Here is a 12,753-nt window from a genome sequence, read left to right on the forward strand (position 1 = left end):
GACGTATGAAATGTGGACGATGCCAGCATTATATTTTTAAGTTTAAACGTCGGTTGCCCGATTAAACTGTGATCTTCATATATTTTGCATGTAATTAATTCCCTTGTAATCGGACGGTAAGGGGCGCATCCCCATGTGTTAATTAAATGTATAAATTCAACTTGAGTGGGTTGAAGGAAGATTACATCATTTCCTGGTTATGGAAGAGAAAGAAAAAAGTTAATGTTTCCTAATACATCTAATTAAATGTAAAATGTTAAAATAAAATAATGGTCGAAGAAATTTTAGTTTAGTATTTGTTCCGATACAATATTTCAACGGTACAATATTTATATTCTTTAAGGAAAATACCCTGAGAATATCGCAACACAAATAAATACAAAAGAAAATTAATAATTAAAGAGTAAATGTATGAAGAAAGAATACCATTACCGGGATCACATAAGCCCTAATTGGTTTCAGCGTGCGAGAACACAATCCCTCACTAGCATTGCGTATCGCGAACGTTTATAAATAGTGTTGGCGGGTGAGGGGCAGGCATCACGCGAGCCTCCTACCTACCTATGCGGTCCTGGTACTTAGTCCCGGACCCTTCGGACCCTCGTTGACCCGGGCTAACTAGATAACGACGATATCGGGTGAAACGAAACTAAAGGAAAAGTATTTGTAGCTCTGCTAGTGTGGAAACTGTACGGAATTAGGATGAGGGGAATTGGGTCGCGCTATCCAGTGGTAAATTAACATGTTTGCGCGCTGACTGGGCCCTTTCAAAGTTATAGTGAGCTTCATAAGCATTTTAGTTCACCGAGTCCTGGCGGTTTGTTGGATAATCACAAAATTAACGACTAATTTGAAATGGTTTATTTAAAACGCTTTGAATTTGTTTTGGAAGTTTTGTAATAGCAACAGCAAGTTGACAAACTTCTTCTTACTAGTGAAGCGACAGCGTTTGTAACATTTTTACGAAGAATTTACTTATTTATATTTCAGAAGTTTTTGATCAAACTAACTATGCTATTATAGAATAGAGATGCAAGAACAAGTTTTTGGCAACACTGCAAAGAACATATTAGCCTAGTGCAGTAATCGTAATTTTGGCTCTACGTGTAAAAGCACTATCAGTTAGTTGCTGAACCATAGATCCATTGTGTGAAATTGTTGCGCTGTTACAAATTTAACAGAACATAAATCCAAGAATTACAAAGAATATAAAAAGAAAAGGAATGATCTGAGCATAATTTAATAAATAATAAAAAAAAAACAGAAGAAAAATAACACAAGTCATTTGATGTTACTAAACGTCCGACAAAGCTTTTTTCTTAATTAATTAAGTCGCAAATTGATTACTTTCGACGGGCAGGAAGGTATAAAAAGCAGGGGTGTAGGTACCAGGAGCACAGCGGGCGGTGGGGGTGTACCGTACCCCGCCTTACGTTGCGAGTGGGAAATGTGAAAGCAGACACACGAACCCCGCTGCTGCCCCGGTACTGAGTGCATACAAATCGTACGAATTTATCAAAATTATTTCTCCAAGAAGGACTAAAATTGTGTGCTGTTTGGTCCTTAGGGTCAAAGTTAGTTCGTTAATGGTTAGGTATTGTTTGAAAAACTACACTTGCTTTTACATAGCACTAATAGTCTCATCGATAAACACAAGTTAGGTTGCAATGTTTATAAAAAAAACATTGTTCAGATAAAAAAAAGTGTGCGCTAAACAGTCATTACCGAAAACTAGCATGAATATAATAACAATGGCTGATTTAATAAATCAAACAAAAATAATCGTGACAAAAGTTCTTGTGTTAAACCTACATTTAATTTCTCTGCACCAAAACATTCTTAATATCATTTTCATAGAGTCCAAAACCGAAAACCGAAAAGGCACATTAGTACAGTTTGTTCTGCAGGTAGTACATTAGACGGCCATGCCCGTACTACTAGTTATTATTTACCGGCTTTATCATTTCGAAAATTTCATATTCCCCGCACTTGGACGCTTGAGGTTTAAAAGCGTGAGCGGCCGGGGGGTGAGGGTAGTTCTACTTTTTGCCTACAAACAGCCCGCTTAGTACTTAGCACGACTAGGGGGACATAGGGTGTGCAGAGCTAAGAAATAATAACGGTGGAGCATGCAAGAGGGGACTGGACATACTTTTTGTGACTGATGGAATCCTAATGACTTGCTGTGTTTATTTCACATTGGTTCGTTATTCAGAGTGGAAGGAAACAATTCCGCCTGATTCTCTTGATGGAGAAAATATTGATGTTTGATATAAAAATGTAGTTTGTATCTAGATAAACAAACAGTAACGTTATAAGCGTGTTTTTGTTTTCTTTCTTGATAATATGGTTCTGGGCAAAAATAACGCAATGTGAGTATTTATTATTATTCCGACATAAAAAATTATAAGCTCCAATGTTCCATCTACAGTATTATACGTAGTACTACGACGTAGCTGCACCCTCTTTTCAAATACGTAGAAATTGCTACGCCGTAGTAATAATCAACCAATCATCCGACTCGTAGCAACATAAAAGAAAGTACGCAGAAGTATACTTTAGAGGGATGCTATTCTTAACACCCCTGCCCGGTGGGGAAACATTAAAAACAGTGATATGAGTTTGGCTAAAAATGTTCTTGAAAAGTCAGATTCGTTTCGTTTGCACTTTGCGAGCGCTAGTCGTACGTGTGCGGAGAAAAACCGCAGACGGCGCCACGGGGCGGCACATAGCCGGCACGAGTCTGCCAGCTAACCCATCAGGGTCCCAGTATTTTTAATGAAAGCTGCGGCGTCGGCGTCGGGCGGTCGTACTGTACCGTATTAATCTTGGCGGACGGTAACCTCCTACGCACCCCTGCTTGCCTGGTAGGTGGTGCCTAAGGAACCCGACGAGGGGGCGAAAATTTTCCCCGATTTTTCTCTATTTTCCCTACTTTTTCGCTGCATGCATTATGCAGGGTGGTACCCGGTACGAAAATTTATCGATGCCAAAATAAAAGTAATGTGTTAGCGTACGTTTGGGTCCCTGAGTTTCCTTGGGCGCTCGAAATTAATTGGCGAAAATGTCCACGAGTTATTGGCAATTAGAAAAATGAAAAGTAAATAACGTGTACGGCAAAGAACCTACATACATACATGAAGTTACCTTGGTCAACGATTTAATGAACCTGAAGTGAACGTTAAAAAAAGTAATTTTATTAATATGAGAATATTACGTTGTCACAGCTAGCTGACGTTAGGTACTAAAAGGTTAAAAAGACAAGTGGTTTATAGGCTCTCCTTTCGTGTGTGAATGCTCATTTTAGAAATCCATGCATGCATTAACGAACATCAGAACATTTTTGTCATTTGACACATAATCTAATATAACTTAAATATTTGTTCCACGTATCGGTTCCTTGACACCGCAGTTTAAGAACACCTTAACGTGAAATAATAATGACATCGTTTCTACAACCATATTGCCAAAACACAATAACATTTAAGTGAATCCCGACAATACACACTCAGAGCGACCGATCGACCTCAAAAATCACGCATCACTACAAAAAAACAGCCCTGACCGTTTATTTTTCATTTCGCTAGGAAACGAGGAAATTACAAGCGAGTAAAAAATACGTCTCGATCTTCGACGGCGAAAAAAAACCCACCGAAAAGGAAGCTAGCGACCATTAGGGTATTATCGGGCAAAAAGGGAGGGGAAAAAATCAGAAAAAAATTGCTAGAACCACCCTTTCCTTTTCGTGAGCGTCGCCTGTGCCACCCCGGCCTTACATTAGACACCCCACAGCCAGGGGAGCATGTATGGGGTGAATTACATAAACGGCAGGTGAATTTGGAAAATTAAAGTTACTATTAGGCGGCTCTAGTGGACCAAGGCTTGGCTTAATTGTGAATGCGACACGACACGTACTTTTGAATACAATTTAGATAGTCTTGTTGTTACGGACATGCAAGGCTTGACTTCAAGTAATTAGTTAAGGCTTGGTGTGTCGCTGGCGTGTTGGTTGATGGATGCACAGGAGATTAGGCCATTTGGGTAATGTGAAATTAAAAGAAGAATGGTCAAAGGAAAGGTGGATGAAAAGTGCAACGCTCTTTTCTAAATTCAAGTACTTAGTTGCGAAATGATTTTTGTGTGTAGAAAACTACTTTTCGGGGTAACATTTGAAGGAAACATTAATAAAAACACATTCTAGTCGTCGTAGTCATTTGACGCAAATAGAATTTACTAAGTTACGATGTCTAAACAAGCCATAAATATATTTTTATACATCATCATCACCCATCTTTTTTCATTCAGCGTATTTTTTCCAAACACCTTTAGACAAAAGAAAGCTCAACACAAAAAAATCACTGCAATAAACAGCGATGGTACCAGGCGACCATAACATGGCAGAGCTAGCGAGAATCAAAAGAAATCCAAAGGGACGCTAACGAGGAGGTCGAGACACGCGTCAATATCAAAATAATTCATATGTGACAATAATTAAGAGGTTTCGTCCCTCCCCCTGCGCCCCCTGGGGCTCGAGGGGGGGAGAGGGGTCCAAAACCCCGTATGACTCGATAGTACCCGACCCTACTCGGCAACTGGAGTAGGTGGATTGGATTCCGTATTTAAGATTATTTTTAGTAAAAACACAGCGAATGCTGGCTGCTGCCATTTTGACCAAGGGATATTATTTTTAAGTATTCGATTGTAACGGGATAAGATAACAATTGTTTCATAGTAACTCAAGTTTTAAAAAAACTAATCGAAAAGTAGTGTGTTTTTTTACCGAAACCGAAATAAATTTTTGTTCAGTTTCACAAGTTCAATGTCTTTTTGATAGTCACAAGTACTAGGCTGCCATGAAACAAGAGTACTAATAATTCTGTTAGTTAAATAGCAGACCTACGACACGGGGTCCGAAATGATTATTTAATAGAAAAGCCCCCGCATGGGCGCAGGGTGGAACCAGACCCTAGAAAAAGTTTTGCTGCCACGTCTATCAAACTGAGGGATATGGAAACTGAAAACTATGGAGCCGCAAACACTAAAAAATGTGGTGTCACATACATAAGTATATTAAAATAAATTAAAGTTGAAAATAAAACCAGCAAAATGATAACTAACAATTTTGTTTTTTTAGAGGTCCTTAGTTTGTCCTGAGTCTGGGGGTTGTGCATGTGTCTTGAATGTTTGTGAAACTCACCGCGACACAATGATTAAATCCCTCACTTCGGGAGTCGTATTTTAATGAAAAAGAATTTTTTTCTAACAACCTACTCCATAGCAGTCTGTATGCCGTAAATTCTATGAGCCCAAAACTAATAGGAGTCGTATGCGGTTTATTATAACAAGTTAGAACAAACGATTATGTGAATTTGAGGTGTTCGCTGCTACTTACGTTATATAACTATGACTGAAGTAAAGTGAAATGCATCAACAATGTTCTGAAAAATAGCAAACTTTAACTTAAAAGACTTGCTTAGTATTGGTCTTTTGGGTCACGAAATTTCGGCTGGTCTTTTCCAGGAGAATTAGATTGGATAATAGAAATGTTAGAAATTAAAATGTATGGTTTGAATTTCCAATTTACTGAAATAGAGTTGTGTCAATAAAGCAAAAATATTTTTGATGTAGAAAAGAAAATATTTGTATTTCTTCATGCATCATATTCAGATGGGAACACTATTTTCAAAAATAAATATTATATTAAGTGTCCGAGATGAAAAATACGCTTTACCTAAACACTGCCAAATAGATTTTAACACATTTGACCACAAGCAAGTTTGATAATCACGCCAACCGTACTTAAACATTCTAAACGCTCGAAAGACCAAAATTTGGTCTTTACAGCCGATTCAATGTTTGTAACACAATCTTTATACAAGTATAAATGAATTATCTACATCGAAATGTCTCGCAAATAACTATAGATGTACCTAAGTATTATGAAGGGGAATAGCGTATACATGTAGTTATTATAGATATAGGTTTTTGCGTAGATCGCAAGGACTCCCGTCCCGAGGGTGATAATGCCCTGGGCTTGCCGCCTCACTACCAGGAGGACATAAATAACCATGTATTATATGGTTTAAAACATTGACAGTTGGTTCATAAATTTAAACAATGATTATGAGAATTGTAGTTATCTGTTTTATCAATATTTGTTCATGTTCTAGTTAAGTTATTGCTTACTGTAAAATAGGTGTTGCCGCTCTATAAAACTATTTTTTACTATACTTTAAATTATAAATTGTCAACAGCAAGAAACTGAATGAATAAAATGTAACGATGTGATGTTAAGAATTCAATAAGGATAAAATAAACTAAAATTTTTGTCTTCAAGATTTTAGAAATGAAATCGGTGAAAATTACAAAAGAAAATAATTGCTAAGACATTTTTTGTATAAGAAACTTTATCATCACTAAAAAACTAGTTTTTCTACTCGTAATTAAATCAGAAACCACATCCGTTTCTTTAACCATCCGAGGCCCGTCCTTTACCTATCCCAGGGTAGCGGGTTCAGTAATGATTTACGCACCCCTAAAACATTTATTTTGACCTTCCAGATAACTTATGCAAGCCTGGTTTTTTAGTCTGCCCGTTCACTAAATTTATAAAATGGATAGTGAGTTAATGGGATGCAATGGGATATTACGATTGCTACATGCCTTATGTATAGTAGGCACAATGATACAGAAAATAAAGCTAGTTGGCATCAGTCGAAATATGTATACAGAAAATTAATTGTAAATAAATTTCCTTGTTAATATCGAAAGGACCACAAACTTTTTAATCTTGTAAGAAAACCATCAGCTGAAAATAGATCTCGATAGCGCAATAGAAGAGGCCCATGTCCAGCAGGGGACGAATATGAGCTGAATATGATGAAAGACAAATAGTAGTCACGTCAGTATTCTATCTTTGCATATTTTTTTGTTACTGGTCTTATGCTGTTGACCTAAGCGATGCTTTGGGCTGCACCAACAGATTGTTAAATACTAGCAGTCACCCGCGGCTTCGCCCGCGCGGGACGTATTTAGTCGAATTTATCGAACTTCCAAAAGTTCTATGTTACTTTTAATCCCTGCAAGAACATATTGTGTACCAAGTTTCATGATGATCAGTTAAGTATTTTTGGCGTGAAAGCGTAACAAAGGAACGTGCATTCACGTTTATAATACTAGTAGAGACTAGTAGATATTTTAGGCCGTCTAACGTGACTAGATCACTTTACAACCATCAAACCAGATTGTTCTAGGTATAACCATTATGGTGTGTGAAATGTATTTTATACTAAAACTCAAAATCGTGCATTAGGGTACATGGAGAAGTTGCTCACAATGAGACCGTAAATTGAAAGACCTGCGAGCTTATGTGCGCCTGGTAACTACCTTATGATGTAATGCGGTTTTCACGAGGGAAATAGGATAATTTATGTTTTTTTTGTATGTCTGTTTGTTTGTTGTACAGCTAGTCTTCGAAATGGCTGCATCGGTTTAGATGTAATATTGTCTTAGCAACAAATACGTACAACCGACTTCAGATAAAAACTACTGAGCAACTTCACCAAATGCCCTATATCGCATTAAATGAAAAAAGAATCAACAAAATAATGATCCAGTCCAAAGTTGTGAAAACATATAAAATACAGACATTTGAGAACCTCGTCCCTTATGAAGTCGGTTCAAAATATTACTAGCAAGCTAAAAGCTAATATTACTGTATAGCCTAAATTAAGCTCTTCTAGCCAAGTATTATAAGGGGGGATTGAAAAAATCGCAGGTGAACCGCAAGGCAAAGCTAATGACATTATAATTTAAAATAGTTTTTTTTCTTGTACCAACATCGATATCTTTCTACATCACTATAAAATAGACCTAAAATTTTACCAACTAAGGTTTAGCATAGTCTGACTTGGCTTACTATAAAAATATTATATTCTTCAATAAAAACCTATATAGATAAAATACTTTTACTGTGTTCCTTGCTTTTATGAAGGACTGTAAAAAAGCCCCTATAGAGAAAAAATCGGAAACAAAAGATGCCACTGCAAATGTATTTACAGTAATATAACTAAATGCGATTGAGATACTTAGTATAATTTATACTATGCCTAAGCTCGTCATACTGTTTTCTCCATACTATATAGGTTAATAAACATAGTTAAAAATTATTTTCCTTCAGCTAATGTTTTTGCGGCATTGCGTGTAGACACCTCATGCCTGCGTCGAGTTACTAGGCGTTAAAACTAGGTGTGGAGGCGGGCGAACCTCCTACCCTTCCTTGGCTGCTAGTACATGTGTGAATTTACTACGGCGCCCTGCAGGCGGCAAGCAGCCTCGCGACTAATTCCGTTAAAATTCTCCGTTGGTGTTATGCGCGCCTGGTAGCTCCGGTAAGTAGGGTAAATGACAACGGGGTGGTTGCCAGTTGGCTGGCACCCGCCCCCGCCGCGCAAGGGCTTTAGCCCGCGTTTATTTGCGACTAGCTCTTCACCCCGACTTGGCACGGGTGAGAGCGGGAAAATTCTTACTTGATTTAAACAGCCTGCTTGCTAGACGTACAGTAAATCTTGCTTTTTACTTACAACCTAACAGTACTAAAAATAAAAGCGTAGTTTTTATTTATTTCTACGTTTTGCTCGTAAACTGTTGAAGTTAAGCTACAGTTCGCATGACGCCTGACTGACCTACTAAACACGTCACAATTCACTAAAGCACAGCACGTGTGCAAAACAATACTTTTTCATTACACATTACAGAACTGTAGATCGATGTACGAACAAATATGAACTATATTAGCATATTGATAGATATTAAAATCAGTCGCACGCGCGCGGTTTTTACGTCACTACGAGTTTATAAAAGTAACCCTGCTGATGCCGTCGGGTGTCTGAGGGACCCCTCATGGTAATGAAACGCAGAATCGATCGTTGGGGGACCAAACTTAATTATGTCACCGCTCAAGGTCGCGTTGCACACGCATTCGCATATAAATTCAGTTTAGATGAATTGCTTTTGAATAACTTGGTAATTGCTGTCTTGAGGAGTTTTGAACGCAATCAAAATGGCGTCAATGCGATTATGTGCCGTTTAGAATTGTATAACGTGTTTTAATTAAAAGCTGTTGTGGATTACGTCACTTTGTTCTAAAAACTTTTGTTCTAAATCAAAATCATATTATCACAGCGTACTTATAAAAGGGGCATTGGATTTATCAAAGACTTTTTCACTTCAACGTATGTATATTTTTGCTCTATTCTTATAGGTAGCCCATAACGAACGTCTAAAGATCTTTCAAACCAAACGGAGCAACAGAATAACACAGAAAAACGAATCAAACTTAATTACGTTAACGTCTATCCAAAGCCAAGGTGTTTGATCATCTTGATTATCAACGCAGGTAAACCAGCAAAACAAAAGACTGCATGAAAACGTACAAGGTAAATTGTTTTGCTTCAGAAGCTAAAGTAAATTAACAATTTGGATGCGAACACAACCGCGGGCGATGCCTATACATAAATATAATTTAATAGAATAGGATCACGACCGTGTTAATATAAACGATGTTCAAAAAATGTTGAAATAAATACACATATCCTTCTTTAAACAATGTAAAAAAGACAAAAAGGTTTTTTTTTAATTTGTCTTTGACAATATTATTATACGTCCAGGGTTTTCTACACGTGCCGATTTGATAATACGCCTATATTTTATTTTATTTCCTATTCTATTTAAATTTCTAAATTTTTCCTAAGCGAATTATATTTGAGGTAACAAATACAGAATATGATTTTTAGTAGATAACTTTAGGAATTTATAATGTTTACTTAAAAATATTTCCCAAAAATAACAATTTACTTATAATCTTTCTAGCTCTTGTTTTAACGTCAACTAAAGATCGAGTATAGTTTCATCTAAATCTGTCTAGTAGTTTACAACATACGTATAAATAACTAGCTGTTCCCCGCGACTTCGTCCCCGTGGGTAGAAGATATGAGTTTTGATTTATACCCGCCCTGTTTTTTTCCACATTTTCCATTGTATCTTCGCTCGTATTAGTCGTAGCGTGATGGTTTATAGCCTAAAGCATTCCTCGATTAATGGTTTATTCAACACAAAAATATTTTTTCAATTTGGACCAGTAGTTCCTGACATTAGCGCGTTCAAACAAACAAACAAACTCTTCAGCTTTATATATTAGTATAGAAGTATAGATATAGATATATAGATATAGATTAATACGCATTTACAGAACATACATAAATTGAAAGAAACGAAAATCAAGTCGAAAAACTTTTTCATTTTAAGTACTTTAAAGTCGATGGAAACCGATTTACAGGAATGACTCTGGGTGCATAACCTATAGTATTTTCAATCGTACTAATAATAAAATTAATTGAAAAGAAAATGGTTTTTCTTAAGCTAGTTCATATCCAGAAGAAAAGTCTACTTTGCATTACAAAATGTTTTCCAACAGTATTATAGTCGTAAAGATAGACCAACATATGTCTGTGATATTTTTTTAGCTTTTGATTCTGAATATTATGTCACTGTCAAGGGACCAAAGTTATTTTTATGTTTTTAGATTCGAGTTGGGAATTACTTTTGTTTTGTATTATGTTATCGTTAGAGTTATTTTATGTTTTAAAGTAACGCCTAGGACTGTTAACAGTTATATTTTTATTTTAGGCGTTACAACTGTTTTCAAGAACCTAAGAAAAACATCAAATTATTGTCCTTCCCCAATAGGTAACAATCCAATAAACGTCAACTAATAAGTTACTACTAATGAGTTACTTAACAAACAACACTTTTTTACGTCTCCCGCATTAACGAATTTAATCTTTATGCCGCGGTGTAATCCCCATACACAAAAACCCCGAACAACTAACGATAGCGACATTAAAACCTCCTTTGATCGACTTTTGAAACTAATGTTTCGTCAGATGACACATAATGACATATGACATAGATTTACAAGAACATTCATATCTAAGTAAAGTTCTAATCTGCTGCACGAAAGCAGTCGCACGGCCACAAGTGCCGCTAGACGAATAAAATAGCCTGTTGTGTTATAAACAGCGCCCGCTCGCAAAAAAGTGGGTGGAACTGTGCTACTGGATGCGACATTCTGTGAGAATGTTGTCTGTTTGTTTTGTTGAAGTTTGGAGTGGTTGTAGTAAGGTTTGAAGGTAATTTTGGTCTTGGAAGAACTGGTTTTGGGAATGTGATACAGACAAAAGTTTTATTGTAAAGTTACCTGCACATGTCTGAGAAAATCATCGGAAAATTCGTGAGAAATAGTGAAAATGGCGTCCAGTTAAGCCGTTACTTAGTCAGAATTATGTTTTACATTGTTTAATCTTTGCCACAATAGTGCGGTGTAATTGACTCGTAGATAGGTACGCTATAGAATTATGAGGTTCTTTTTACAAGATCATAACTGCTTCTGCATTCAAATGTATAACAGATTTCTTTGTTATAAAGGCTCGATTGAATTCGAACAGGACTATAAATCTATCATCCTAATAAACAAAACAATATACAAAAAGGAACTACCCAAACCACAACCTTACAAAAAAACACCTAGCACCGTTAAAACACCCTAAAACTTTAAGACCGCCATCTAAAACAGATCGTATCCATCTAATCTATATCCTGGGCGCAAGTACCCGAGAAAAAAGGGGGAGGGTCGAATATACCCACAAGGGTGGTTGGCAATGGACTGAAGGAGCCCCAATCAATCTTACAAGTCGCAGTACGGGGGCAGGGGGGATAAGGCACTTTTGGGAGGACGAAGGGCCGATACCCTCTTATGGACGGGCTCGACTGACCCTTCGGGAGACCCCACGCGAAAAAGGTCTAACATAAACTTTTTGTTGGAAGGATATTTTCTGCGCTAGGTCCCATCGTAATGTAAGCTTTGTGTGATTATTACAACTAATGGTGGCTTGGTTTGCTACTGTGTCTATGCTAGATATTTTTCGTTTTTATTTTGTTGTGTAGTATTAATATATATTGGAAAGGACAATGAAAATACAAGAGAATATAACGATGTTATTCTAGTATTTCATTTACAAAACGATTTATATTTTGACAGCTTGTTCTAAACGAAAAACAATCGACGAAAAAATGTATACCATTTCTTTTTTTATATTTCTCTCAGTATGGCAACAGAAAAATAATACTTGCAACCACGTGTAACATAATTTAACAATGAAAAAAGCCTATTACATAGAAGCAAGAGTAAATAAAACCGTCATCAGAAAGCTTCCTAGCCCACTTCTCCGCCGGGCATCATTTTTGTGTCTTGTCTAATACCGTGACGCCCCCTCGGGCTGATGAAACCCACCCCAACCCCCCGCCTCGCCCCAAGCGAGAAAAATGAGTTAGAAAAGATGCGGCGCCCGATTATAGCGTGACGCCCTGTGGTCCTTTGTGAGGGACATTCGTCTGAATCAATCGCGGGTCGTGTGGGCCGCCACGTACATTACAGGGTTACGTCAGGTACGCGCTAACGCCTAGCGTTTCTGGACGCCTGGTACTTTAATAAAATTATTGTTGTAATATTCGGTGATTTTGCTTTTGTTTATTTTATCTTGTCTCTTACTTATTTACTATATAAAATTGTTGTGTGCATGTAATTAATTGAACTCCTAAAAAACGGCTTGACCGATTCTCATGAAATTTTGTAGATCTGAGAATCGGACAAAACTTTTTTACATTACCTATTATTCACATCGCATAACAATGATT

At 37.0% G+C, this 12,753-nt stretch overlaps 1 protein-coding gene across 3 annotated transcripts in view; it reads right to left on the reverse strand.

The window, feature by feature from the left end:
- LOC113494147 (nucleolar protein 4) overlaps nucleotides 1-12,753 on the reverse strand; it is a 137,908-nt gene that overhangs the window by 54,668 nt on the left and 70,487 nt on the right. The window lies entirely within an intron of this gene.

This window comes from Trichoplusia ni, chromosome 5 (assembly GCF_003590095.1).
Source record: "Trichoplusia ni isolate ovarian cell line Hi5 chromosome 5, tn1, whole genome shotgun sequence".
Classification (NCBI taxonomy): domain Eukaryota; kingdom Metazoa; phylum Arthropoda; class Insecta; order Lepidoptera; family Noctuidae; genus Trichoplusia; species Trichoplusia ni.